Source organism: Anastrepha ludens, chromosome 2, assembly GCF_028408465.1.
Source record: "Anastrepha ludens isolate Willacy chromosome 2, idAnaLude1.1, whole genome shotgun sequence".
Lineage (NCBI taxonomy): Eukaryota > Metazoa > Arthropoda > Insecta > Diptera > Tephritidae > Anastrepha > Anastrepha ludens.
Window position 1 is genome coordinate 60000001 of NC_071498.1, and position 14234 is coordinate 60014234.

Consider the following 14234-nt stretch of genomic DNA (forward strand, 5'->3'; position numbering starts at 1 on the left):
ATTCTTAAAGAAACATAATTCAAGACTTTAAATTCCAATTCCTATTCATACAAACTAAAATTGCTTAGTCAGTGGTTTTAAATTACTTTGATATGGGTCACAGGAATGTAGAGTCTAATGAGATAGCAGATGAGCTATCAAGAAAAGGTTCGGCACTAGACATAACAGAGCCGGTGGCAGTTGCTACCCCATTCAACACAATAAAAACATCTATTGCTTCACACTACTCTGCTTTAGTCGAAAGAAAATGGAAGCAATAAACTACAAGCACCAAAAGAAGAAAAACACGGGCGTTTTTCAATATCCAGAAACCGAACTAGCTGTTAGGATGCGTTCGCCCAAGCATCTCACGTATCACTGCAACCATTACAGGTCACCGCAGGGTACCGGATCATGTTGCCAAACTTAATCTTTCTTTCAATCCGATCTGCAGAAGTTATCAGGCGGAGCGGCTGGCAGAAAGTCTTTTCCACTATTTATGCGATTGTCGAGGTCTAGCTAGAGCAAGACTTTACTCTTTCGATAAGTCTTTCTTACAGCAAGTCACGAAAAAGATCGGACTCACAAAAAAAAAAACAACAAAAAACACATAACACGAGAACAGTGGCAGAAAAAGACGCTAGTCGCTAATTAGGATTATTTCAGTAGAAATACAAACAACAAATAAAAACAACAACAACCGTTTATTCAGGTAAAATATTTTCGATAGGGCTCGTTTTTATTCTCCTTCCATGTAATACTCGTAGAAAGTTTATCAATTTTCCCGTTTTTGCTAGTTATAGAAAAAAACCGGGAATAAAATGTATGGTCACGTAGCTCACAGTGTCAAATTCGAGTCCACATTTACTGGCGAAAGTTAGTTTCAATATTTCTTTTCGAGTAGCAGGGCACCCAAGGAACCCAAGCTGTCTATACAACCACGTATTAAAAATTTTGAGCTCATTGAACCATTTCGATCCCAATGCGAAGTTTCTAACTTTAATTCGAGAACTTTTAATTCATTGGACCTGCTTTTTACCATCAAGGACTATCCAGGGACTATCCGTACTGAAGGGAAACGACATATCCATTATGTCAGATTATATCCACACTAATTGCCAATTGCCCTAATATTAGTTGGAAGTAAAGAAATCCATAATTTTTGCGCAAATGGTTTAAAACTGTTTTAAGGCCGATCTTTATCTCCTGGGCAATGCTATGACTACTAACGTGCCAGTTAACTTCGATTATTTCTGTGATTTTATCGACATTTTCGACAACGAGTCTGCCTCTGAGAGGTGCATCTTTAAAATCAAAAATGCCTGAACGGAACCGAAGAAACCAAAATTGCTGTTACAGTATCGGCACCATAAACACCATTCACAATTTCAGCGGCCTTACTTGCATTTTCGCCGTTATCAAACAAAAACTGTAAAAAGTATCGAATTTTTTCTTTACTGACGTTTTTTAGTTTTCCCTCCTGCTTTCAACGGAAGTCCTTTGTTTCTATTTGCAGCCTCTTAATAGAATTTTTCCGCTGTGGTTTTATAGACAGTCGCTTAAGTAGCAAACCTCCAAAATTGACTCACTGCGCGACTATCAATCAATGAATTTGTAATACCTTTAGCCCTCTAAAAGTGCATTTAGTTAAAACATTGGTTGCAACGACAAGAAAAAAGAAAATGAAATAAAAATTCAGAAAATAAAAATAATAAAAAATATGTTAAAAAAACACAAAAAAAGTAAAACAGGGAAAACAGTCATAATTCAGTGGCCAGCGACTGTTCATGCTTTTACCAAGTAAATACCCACCTAGGGATAAACCAGTGTAATGTCTATTAATTGCTATCGATAATTGTTGCTTATGTTATTGAAGTTGTTGTTGCTTCTGTTGCAACATCTGCTTGCTATGCATGGTAGTGTTCGGTGCTGCTTCGCCAGTTGATTGCATGCCACTTGAAACCCCTTTGCCACTTTAAACGTGCTTTTGCACTCAAGTGTTGCTTTCAGCGGGGGTGGTTGCCCGCAACTATCCAACCTATGCCACCTGCTTACTCAACTACAAAGATCTATGTGCAAGTAATATTAAAGGAGAAAAAATCTATCTTAACTACTCGTACAATACCTGCACTGTTCGTAAGAGTGTAGGAGTAAGAGTGTAAGAGTGCGAGGTGTGTGTTCGAAAATGTTTACTGTGTGCCAGCTCTCCTCCGCTTGCAATCGCACAGTAGCTGCTCAGTTAGTTGTTCGTTTGTGCATTCTCTACCATTCTCTCTCGCTCTCTCTATCTCTCTTCACCACTCGATTACTCATCCACTCACCTAGCGTTGTTCAGTTGGGGATTACAATGCAATAATTATGATTATGAATCCTGTAATCGGTTGATTCGAATTCACTTTCCCGTTATTCCATTTAATCCCGGCTGCCTCGTAGCGTCGCTGTTCAAGTGTATTTTTGCCATTGCGCATTAATGTGCACTTAAATGCTGCCAGCACTTGAGCCATATGCCACTCATGCCATCTAAGTGAGGGCAGGCAGGCGGCAGTCAGGCAGTGAATTGCATTCAAGTCAAGGGAAACATAAAATATTTCTATGGATCCGGCGCAGCCCTTGACTCATTGGTAGAATTGAGCATTCGCTGTTTATCAGTCAGCCAAGCAGTCAGGCAGGCAAACAGGCAGCCAATTTATTAGTCGCTTTGCCCTTGCAGCTACCATAATTCAGCCATGTCGAGAGATAGCGGGGACTGCTGTATCCTTATAAGAGCGTGTTTAATGGAATTCTGCTGTCAGTCAATCTCAAGTAAAAATTTGCATGCATACAAACATGAAAATTCGTTTGGGGTAGCTATTTGTACAAATATAAAGTGCATTTACACACATGCATACATACATGGGCACTTAAGCACGTATGTGCGGGTATGTAAGTCATTATTGAGAATGTTCTTTATCTCTCCCCACTTCCTGTTTTACGCCACTCAATGGTATAATTAAAATTTTTGTTATAATAACAAATAAACTCGATGCCAATTGCTAATTCACTCAGACGGTCCATTTTCTTGTAGCAATAGAGAGTTGTTGCTCAGGAAAAAGTTTGGAGAAGTGTAAAAGTTTCAGAAGTTTATTGGCTTTCAGCGCGAGTTTATTGATTTGAAAAGTGCATAGAATTAATTTTTCTAAGTGAAGCCGTAACTGTGAGTGGGATTGGGTTTTAAAGCCGTTATTTTGCAGCAATGAGTGGAATATGTGATTGTTGAAGTGGTTGAGTATTTCTATTGAAATAATCCCAATTAGCAGGCGGCCGCCGTAGCCGAATGGGTTGGTGCATGACTACCATTCGAAATTCACAGCGAGAACGTCGGTTCTAATCTCGGTGAAACACCAAAATTAAGAAAAATATTTTTCTAATAGCGGTCGCCCCTCGGCAGGCAATGTCAAACCTCCGAGTGTATTTCTGCCATGAAAAAGCTCCTCATAAAAATATCTGCCGTTTGGAGTCGGCTTAAAACTGTAGGTCCCTCCATTTGTGGAACAACATCAAGACGCACACCACAAATAGGAGGAGGAGCTCGGCCAAACACCCAAAATGGGTGTACGCGCCAATTATATATATATATATATATATATATATATATATATATATATATATATATAATCCTAATTAGCGACTTGCGCCATTTTACTACAACACTTTACGTGTGATTTCTTGTTCTTGTTTTTTTTTTTGAGTCAGATCCATTTCGTGAGATCTAAATATAGCAGTAAACTTTTTATCTGAGCGGCGTGGTTTTAGACCTAGTAGTATTAAATTTCGTTACTTCCTGAGGAAACATAACCAACAAATTTGAAATACTCTCCACAGAACACATAATAGCAGCCTATATGTCGAGATGGCTGAATACGGTTTCCAAAAAACGAATACAATCATGCAAAATGCCATCGAGCAAAACCACCAGCAACATCAGAGTGGAAAGGTTATCTCCAAGCCGTTTAATGTAAAATGAGACAGAATCCCTACCACTTCACCTTTTCGAACTAATATTGGAATAGAATGTCCGAATAGAATAATTTAATCATTCAAGTACCATTTCCCGATATTGACATCATCGGCCTAAATAAACGACCCAGTAGATTTGCCCGCGAATATGCATATCATACTGGCTCTTATATTCCTTATTGATAATTTGAAGACTCAGTAGAAGTATAAAACTCAGTTGAATCTTAGAATCAGCGTTAACACTTTATCAATGCCAGGCATGAAACGAGAAGTCACTGACAACAAGTACTACTCGGAGCTGAGTAGGCAACTGTGAAGTAAAGCCTTCTCTGGACGAACTTAAGCCACACTTCATAAGTCGCTTATCATAACCACCTCAATGCTCTGATATGTATCTGAAACGTGGACGATGACAACATCAGTTGGAACGGCATTTGAAGGTTGAGAAGAAAGGTTCTATGGAAGCCTTGCCTCCCTTTATGAGTTCACCACAAGAGTTTTACAATAATACAGACACAGTAGAGCGAATTAAAGTTTTTGAACAGAGCCAAATCGGTTAGGTGGGTAAAGCGTCCTTTAAAAAAATACCAAAAGGGCGGCAAATGCTTCGACCTTCCTAAAGTAGCTCGGATTCTTATCCCAGCTTGCATGTAAGCGAGGGTCCATTATCCGTTCCCGTCTCTCCTTGTAGTTATGCATTGCTTGCTCCAACTAACTTTGAAGTGAAAATATTTCTTTTGTTAGCAAAATCCGCACTACTCAGCCCATTTTGCGCTACGAATAAAGTATTACGTGAGGCGAGGCTGTAAGTGGAGCCGCATATTTGCAACAGCTTGCAGCTCGACCTAAAACGCTGTCAATATATCTGGCACTAACGCCTCGTCTAAGGATGTGAATTTCACATGTTTGGCCTTTTTGATGCTACAACAACAAAAGTAAAAACTTAACCGGCAAAAGCAGCAGCAGCATCAGCGACTCCGACGATGCCAACCCAAAGCAGATTGAAAGGTATAAATCACGCTCAGCTGCTTTTAATTGAATGTAAAATAGAATGAAATATTCCGCATTCTCATATTCTGCATTTTATTTCACAAAAAAGTGCAAGAGTTTGAATCAAAAGAAATATAATTTAAGTTGAAACGGGTGCGACATTTTTCAAAAAATAAATAAATAAAAAAAAAAGAATGCGAAATTAGTGCTTAATATCGCCATTAAAGTACTTTTGCTTTTGAGCTGACTTTATGTTTATGTGCATTTAATAGCTCCCAAACAACAACTACATTAACATACTTGATGTCACATTAAATGAATAACGCCAGGGTAAAAATTTAATGATTTTGTTTTTTTTTTTTGTGTGCTGAATAAATTACGCTTGAATGTGCAGTGAGCTCATTATATATAAATTAAAAATATCTTCATTAATCAAATGAAATTTAAGGCTTAAATGCACTACGATTCTTATAGAGAATTTATTATTATGCTTAATTGAAAATGGTTAAATTTCAATCACTGGTTAGTATGACTACTACGATTGAATGCTGCTTCGAAAAAAGTTCTGCTACAGGTTTGTGTTTGAGAAGGCCAATCGAGTGTTTCAGCGTTCGAAGAGAGGATGTATAGAAGAGATTATTAAATAAGTTGTTTGCCAAACTGTTTTAACTGATGCTCCAAGTACTCCACTTTTTTATGATTCCCCCTTTTTCTTTAATCCAAAACTCTTATTTGGCGATATCTCGAAAACTGCATGGCAGAAAAAATATTGTGCGGATTTTTGGACTCAGCGACAACAAGTAGGCATTCATGAATCGAATGTCTAATTGTTGAGAAGGTCCAGATGTCGATGTTGAAGGTTGATCAGTGCCACTTTTCGCAACAGCAACAATATTCTCAACAGAACGTCTCCTTCTTGGTCTGCCATTCGTTTTTCTACTCAAGACAGAACCAGTGTCTCAAAATTTTTCCGCAGCATCGAATTTTCAACTCATTCGGACGATTATTTGCACTAAAAAATTAAGAATTTTGTTGTGCTTAAAGATCGTCCATTTTCATGGCAAGTTTGAATCATTTTAATACCTTTTTCTTTGGTGTAAAATTCCACTTGACAAAAAGGTACCATCTAGGAATTATTCATTATTGACTATTCACTATTAGTCGTTACTTTTGGAAAACCCTTTACTTAGATGCAAACATTTTTGATATATCTAATAAAGAATAATAGTTATAATAAGAATAAAATAAAAATAGAATAATAATAATAAAAAATAAAAAATTCATGTTTCAAAATGTTTCATACAAATTTCATAAAACATTTCTAGAAAAGAAACAAAATTATAATAAAAAAAGTTAAATATATTAGTTAAATAAATTTCATACATGCAAATTTCCAAAAATAATTTTCATACAAACTCATGCAAATTTTGTAAAACAAATTTAAAAATTTCACATAAGTTCCATTAACAAAATATTTCATAAGCAAATTTTCCAAAAGAAATAAACTTATAAACCATTTTTTTTTTAATTTTTTATACAAGTTTCATAAAAGAATATTTTGATAGCATTTTTTCATAAAAAAAGTTGTCATACAATTGTTTTCATACAAAACATTTTAGTTAATTATTTCATAAAAAATTTCTTAATCAATTCTTAAATAAATAATCAATGAAAAACTGGATCAAAAAATGTTAAAAAAAAAATAAAAAAAAAAATACGAAGAACATAAATTTATAATAAACATAAAACCAAAAAAAAATGTTTTCATATAATTTCATGCATACAAAACTAATTTACTTACAAATTCATACAAATTTCATAAAAATCTGTTTCATAAAATTTTTTATATAAATTCCATAAAAAAAATTTTCATAAACAAATATACTTATAATAAAAAAAAAATTGGTTTTTCGTGCAAATTTCATAAAAAATATTGTCATAAAATAAAAAAAAGTTTTCATACAAGTTTGTCATACAAAATTTTTTAATAAATTTTTCCGTACAAAATTTTCTATTACATTTTTCTGCTGCTTACTTAAGATACTCCCCAGTGCACCTTGCTTTTATTATTATCAATTTTTTGCTTGTATGAAGCTCATTTCTTTCTGCTTTCTAAGCTAATATAATTCAATGCAGGCTGCTTGATTGCTAAACTATTCATAACTCTAAGTTTATCGTACACCTTTTATCCATTCAATTCATCTTTAATACCTTTTCAATACTTCGTCATGCCTACAGACTAAAACTCTCCTCTCCTAGAAAATTGCTACGCAAACCAATTCATTTCGTTAGCAACTTAGTTGGAAATATTCCACTTGATTAAAAGGCCCTTTTGTTTCTAATTGAAAGAAATTTCCATCATTTATGTTAGTATGGCAAAGTATACTTTTGTTCGACATAAACATTTTTCCATTAGTCATCTCATCAGGCTGCCACACACTTATAAGCGATAAATACCAATTAGCCTACTTACCTTCCTACATACAAACATGTCTACAAGTGCATGCATATGTGCATACCTAGACGTACATATGTATACGAGCCTTAACATCCACTCCAAGCGGATTAAACGAAATCACTTGGCATCCTATTTTCATATTTATTCTTTGAGCATAAAATGAATGGGGGATTACGATAATGATGGAATGCTGTTTATTATATTGTAACAATATTTTTGAGACTCATAAAATGAACTTTTACGAGTTATTTCCAATAATTATATTGAGACGTGTCTGAAGGAGTGTCTATGTATGTATGTACATATGACGGTATCATATAATTGTTTATGCTTGATATAAAATAATTAGAGTATGGCATAATTTCTATATTGTTTTCATTTAAATTTCAGGAAAAATATGAACTATTCGACTATACCTATTTCTAGTACAGGAGTTTCGCATACTAATGTATATTAGGTATTCTCTTCCATATAAAACAAATGTTGAGTTATATGCAGAAAATACTCAAGACCGCCGGCCGAAAACAAAACAATTAATAGTCAAATTTAGTTAATTCAAATTAAACTTTCTTATAACAAAATTCAAGAGGAGTTTTACTAAAAATTCTATTTGAAAGGTTTAAAAAATCGGTAAATATTATTTGATTTTTTTTAATTTATAAATTTTCAGATTTGGATTTATATGAAAAATTTATACGTAGAATTAATTACATTTTCATAAAAAAATTTTTTATTATAATATATATAGGTATAATTGGTGCGTAACCCTTTTTGAGCTTCTCTTTCTATTTGTAACGTGTGTCTTGATGTTGTCCCACAAATGACGGCCGCCGAAGCCAATGGGTTTGTGCGTGACTACCATTCGGAATTCAGAGAGAACGTAGGTTCGAATCTCGGTGAAACACCAAAATGAAGAAAAACATATTTCTAATAGCGGTCGCCCCTCGGCAGGCAATGTCAAACCTCCGAGTGTATTTCTGCCATGAAAAATCCCCTAAAAAAATTAAAGTTTAATAATAAACAAATAAATATATCAACAAGTCCCCATTCTATAGTTAAGGTTTGACTTTTTGTCTGTTTATATCTGATGCTTTCCATTTCAATTCAACCGTACTATTCGGGTCATGTTCTTCGATTTCGATGTAACTTAAATATGTTGTTCTCTGGTCAAAATAATGAGACACGTATTTTTTTGTTTCTTCCATCGCGTTGTTAAAAGATGACCACGGAAGTCCTTCATGTGGAGATCATCTCTAATTAGTCTTGATTTGGATCTGGTCGATACATTCATTTTCCTGGACATGATTTCCTTTGGAAATTTGAAACAAAAATTATTGTCTCCTCGAGCAAAAAATCTTAACAAAAACAAAAAAACCTATGCACTTCCGAATAGTAGTCACGCAATAACCCTTTGTACGTTTTCATAGGTTTTCTTACAGAACTTTATTTATAAGTAGTGACAAAGCTTAAGAACTGTAAATACATACGAGCACATAGAAGGAAATAGAAAACACGTTCAATATTGTGAAAAACAGTTACTAATAAAAAACAACTTTTTACTGATAAGAAACAGAAAAAAATGAATAATAAAAAAAGTAAAAAAAACTATACATTGATTTCAATTCATCACTTTTTTCATCAATTTTTCTAAAATTCTTTCACCCAAGGGAGTTTTAGTCCGTATACTCGTATACAGATATGCTGCCTCATTCAACCGCTCTTATGAGATCGTACCTCTTAAACATGTTTACAATAAAATCACTTAGTAATAAAAATCTTTCATTTCAAGTTGTTATGGGAAGAGTTGCTAGAATAAATTATTTTCCTCGGCAGTGTATCCCTTCGGCACAGTTCAATGGTTTTGAAAACAGTTTTAGCCGTTCCAAATTTATTCCATTTGAGCTTCCTCAAAATCTCTTTCTAAGCCATCGCTACAAAAACGATGAAACTTTTTTTAATTTAGTACTGAATAATCTCTAAGACTCGAGGTATTATCGGGAAAAAGTATTTGAAGACCAAGGAGTGTATCTTTATGTTTTAAAAATCTGTCTTTTAAATTGCAAATAAACCAATATTGCTTTTAAACCATTTCTGCTAAGATATGCGTCCATGTCAACCCGAGTAAGCAACGTTTGAGAAGCAAATCGTCTAAAACATGAATTTAAACTGTATAATTTTATATTGCTTGGAGCATAATTTTCGACCAATGATTGTATTTTTTTATTTTTGTGGGGCTAAGTAAAAAGTGGCGGCCGCCGTATTATATAACATCACAATTTAAGTTCCGCCTGTAAATGCCGAAGATGTGGCGAAAAAAATGAGAAGGCAATCCCTACTTTCGACAAAAACATTTTTTTTTTCGAAATCGACCTGATTCGAAGGTGTAAGGTGAAGTTTTTTTGCTATAAGCTGGTACTGTATAATGTACAAATATTACAGTAAACTTCATGCCCCGTATATCTCCCAATTTATTAATATTCTTCTCCTTCGCCAGTGTATGTCCTCATTAGTTGCTATTAGATTGTTCCCCTGCGATATGCGTCTAAACATCAGTATTTCCGCTAATTTCTTTATTTATTTTTTATTTGACATGATTCATTTATTATCAGTTTTTCTGTACTCTAAATTCCAATGATCGCATAATTAGAAATCCATAAATAGGCTTCAATCAAAAATCCATTAAAAATATCTTATTTATTCAACAATTTGTGAAATCTAATTCCTTGAAACTCTAAGTACCAGTAATTTACGACTTCTTATCTTTTTTTTTTTTTTTTTTTTTTTTTGTTCTTTTTTTTTTTTTGTGACTCCAAACAATTCCATTCCCATTATTTTGAAAGCACAAAGCGCGTGGCTGTGGTTTTTGTATGCGTCAATCGTGTACGCCATTAGGCTGTCACTAATTTGACGCTTAATTGATTTTTGATTGACGCGCTGACCACAATAGAAGTCAGTAAAATTGGCAGCCAGAGAAAAAGAGCATTTTAAAAGCAAACGTAAAATGTCTGTATTGAGAGTTGAGAGCAAACAAAACAACAAAGAGAGTTAAACTAAACCGGCACAATTGGTAAAGAAACCCGACTCTGTGTGACCAACAGCAAATTCCAGCTATTTGACGGTGAAGTTGACGATTGCTTTTAGTCTAAATGGAATAACTGTTAGCGTTAAGCCTGCATACCTTAAGAGATTTCTGATCTTACAATGCTTACCTCCTGTATGTGTATATGTGTGTGCATGCATTTTTTGACGTATGTTGACAGTTGTGTGGAAAATTATTGTTCGCTTGTCGCACAATTTGTCTTGCGCTATTCGCTCTGACCTGTCAAACGAAGCGGCACCGGATTGGGTGATTACGGCTATTAAGCCTAAAATTAAGATTTATTTAATGAGACAGACTGCTAGTGTTGGCGCTGTGTATGCAGCTGCGAACATAGAAATATGGACACCAAAACCAAGTGATTTTTGCTGCTTGAATTTTTTGCAAGCGGATGCTTTTCGTTGATAGCTGACTAAAAAAACGATGGTTCGAACAATAAATTTATAAAATTGATTTATAGAAATATGCTGATCTGGCAGATTACTTACGTATTTTGTCAATAGAAAACATTTGGATTTACAAACACATCGTAATTTTTCTTAAATTCTAACTCTAAAAATTATAACAAACTTTTAACTTTATTAACTCTAATATCAAATATTTTAGAAAAAAGAGTTTGACTAATATTTTCTCTGACCTTCCTTTCTTTGCTTAGTATTTACAGCACCTGGCGCTAACACGTGTCCCGGGACACGTGGGTATCGCGGCTAACGAGACCACTGACTCTTTAGCTAGGATGGGCTCTGAAGCCAACTTCTTTGGCTCAGAGCCCGTTATGCCACTCCCTTTTATAGCCATCAAAGTCACGGGTAGCAAACGGGTTAATTTGACCCACTAGCGAGCTTGGCAAGCTGAAAGAAGTTGCAGATGGACATAATTGATGTTACCTGTCATATCCGACCGACTGCCACAGATTCTCCTGTCATTCAGCATAAGGGACTGTAGGCAGTTGGTTGGACTGATGACGGGCCACTTTCTATCGGCGAAGCACATCGAAAGGCTAGGCGTCTCAGGCAGTGTACTCTGCTTAGCATGTGAAGAGTAGAATGAGACGGCGGCTCGGCTCTTTGGCACCACAAGATCTGCTCAGACTTCTTCGGAGGTCGGGTAGATTTAAAGAAAAGTGGAAAGGAATCCGGAGTGCAGTACAATGGACTTAATGTTGTCTGAGTGCGGTACTTGCTAGTCTATCCGACAAAAACCAAATAAATCTAAAGCACAAGTTAATTAAACTTCTTCTGGTTTTATAGGGTCAAAGAAGCGGCTATTATCCGGACGAGATTTTTATTTCAAAAATAGTTTTTTTTTAATTGTTACATGGTTTTATTTACGGGATCGCTTAGAAGTACCTTTAAGTGTAAGAGTTAGTTTCTGAATATTAATCTAACTTAACTATTCAAGCCTGTTGGGTGGGCTCGGTTTTGTCTACGTATCTCCGATGTTTTCCCCCGTTTTAATTTTTAACTACTTATTTCTCAATTTCCTTAATATTCGTATGTCGAGTTTTCATACTCTATATACGAGTATTTGAGTTAAACTTGATTGATGCTAAATGTTACGAAAAGTTGCGGAATAATTAAGTTTTTCTAAGACACTTCAAATTTGTCTTTAAGTTGCGTATTAAACGATAATGGACCTTCGAAAACGGTCACAATTTTCCAAAGGTGAGCTCCACAGGCTCTTAGTCATTGTTGGTCCAAATTCAGTGTAGTAGTTCATTTATCATTAATTTTTCAATGAGAATTAATCTAAATTGTTATTTTTTTTGAGGCCACAGGGCTCGAAGACCGTCAGAAAGACCTACTAATGATTTCTACAAATTATAATTCTGATGATTAATGAAAGCACCTGATCAAACAATTACGGTATATACCTTCGCTGTCCTAACGTCGCTTGATTTCTTCATAAACGGAAAATTTCATTCTGGCTAAAAAAAATGACATTAAGTCCACAAATTAGCTCTAAAAGTATTATTTTTCAATTAACTACTCATTTTTGTACTTATCTGATTTTCTTATTTATTTGTTGCTTCCTTAATGCTCCTAAATACATACATACATAGGCACATAGGCGCTATTCCATTGTTTGATGGTATTGTTCGGCCCTCGTATTACCGTTATATCAGCTTATTTTCATATTTGCCATTGTTTTCCACTTACACATTTGTGTATCAGTGCCTAATTTCTTTTTTAGCCGCCCAAATTTGTATTTTTCTATATTCCAAACTAGCTTTTCGGTGTTGTATTTTTGTATTTTTTCTTTTTTTGTTTAAGAAATTAAAACTATTTCTTCTAGCATTCCTTCAACGCTCTGGCTTTCCCTTCATAATTGTTGTTCTTCTTTTAATTTCACTGTCTGATTGTTACTTTAGCAGAAAGCCTATAATGAAATATTTAATCCTTACTCTTTACTCTAGAATATCTCACTGAAATTATTTTGTCATTTCGCTGTTCTTATGCTGATTGCGCACTTACAGCGGCATTCTGCATAAGCAACGAACAGTTACGTGAATAATTGTTACTCGTGTTCTGACGAAAGCGTGGAATCAGAATTATGTTAATACCCGCTTTTTTGTTTCTTCGTTCAAACTCACCCTCAGTAATTTTCGTTCGTTAAGACTTCCCTAGCACCAACAAAATATGAGCAAAGCGCAGCTTGGACGAAACGAAACGAATATTAAAAAATTTTAGTATTTGCTATACATCATGAGGTACCTATCAGCCTGAATGCGATACCAATTTCTTACATGGAGAAATTTCGCAAGACCACCAGCTAAACTCGGCCAAAATCTCATAAACGGTTATCGCGTCAATCCAGAAGACGAAGTTCCTAATAGAGTACTTTGCTCTTATAAGCCATTTTATGTTCAAGTTCCAATTACCTCAATTTCGTCCCTCTTACGAGACGACTTGAAGAGTTTAATCGACTTTCTAGAAGTTTTGATCATTTCGAATTTTGCGATGCCAAGGTCTCCGTTTAAATTACTTATTCAGATTTTTATTTCTCGAATTAATTATCTATTTAATTTTATATCTTAAGTTTCTGTTAAGTAATTCTGTAAGTCAGGGTGGTTAAGGAGGGAATTTTTAGTCCCATAGTCGTAAAAGTCAGGCTGCACAATGAAACGACTTCGCCGGAGTTCAAAACATGGTAGTCTTCACACCAGGCTGTTTCCTGATCGAAAAATACGAAACCAGATCGATCATGTGGCGATAAATGGAAGGCACGCTTCTAGTGTTTTAGATGTAAGCATGATCCGAGGACCCAACATCGACTCGGATCATTACCTTGTTGCAGCCAAGATGCGCACATGACTCTGTATAGCAAAAAACGTACATCTAAATACGCAGAGAATGTTCAACATCGAAAAGTTGCAATCACAACAGACAGCCAGAAGATTCGCCACTCGACTCCCACTCCTGCTCTCAGAGAGTGCTGTCCAACAAGCAGAAGGAGCCCGAACTGTCGTGCCATCCGAGAAGTTGTGGGTTCGAATCCCACGTAAAGCACGGTCCCCGCCTTTTCCAAACTTACCTACTTTCCTAGTTTCTATAAAAAAAAACAAAAAAGTCCTCAACCAGCTGTGTTATCCTTCTACCAGAAAAATGTGAAACACAGATGGCGCTGCAAGCAGTAAGAAGGCGTTGTTCCTAAGCAACGATAGGTGGGTATTCCCACTACTTAGGACTGGTAGCGGCAGGCTAACCACCTACC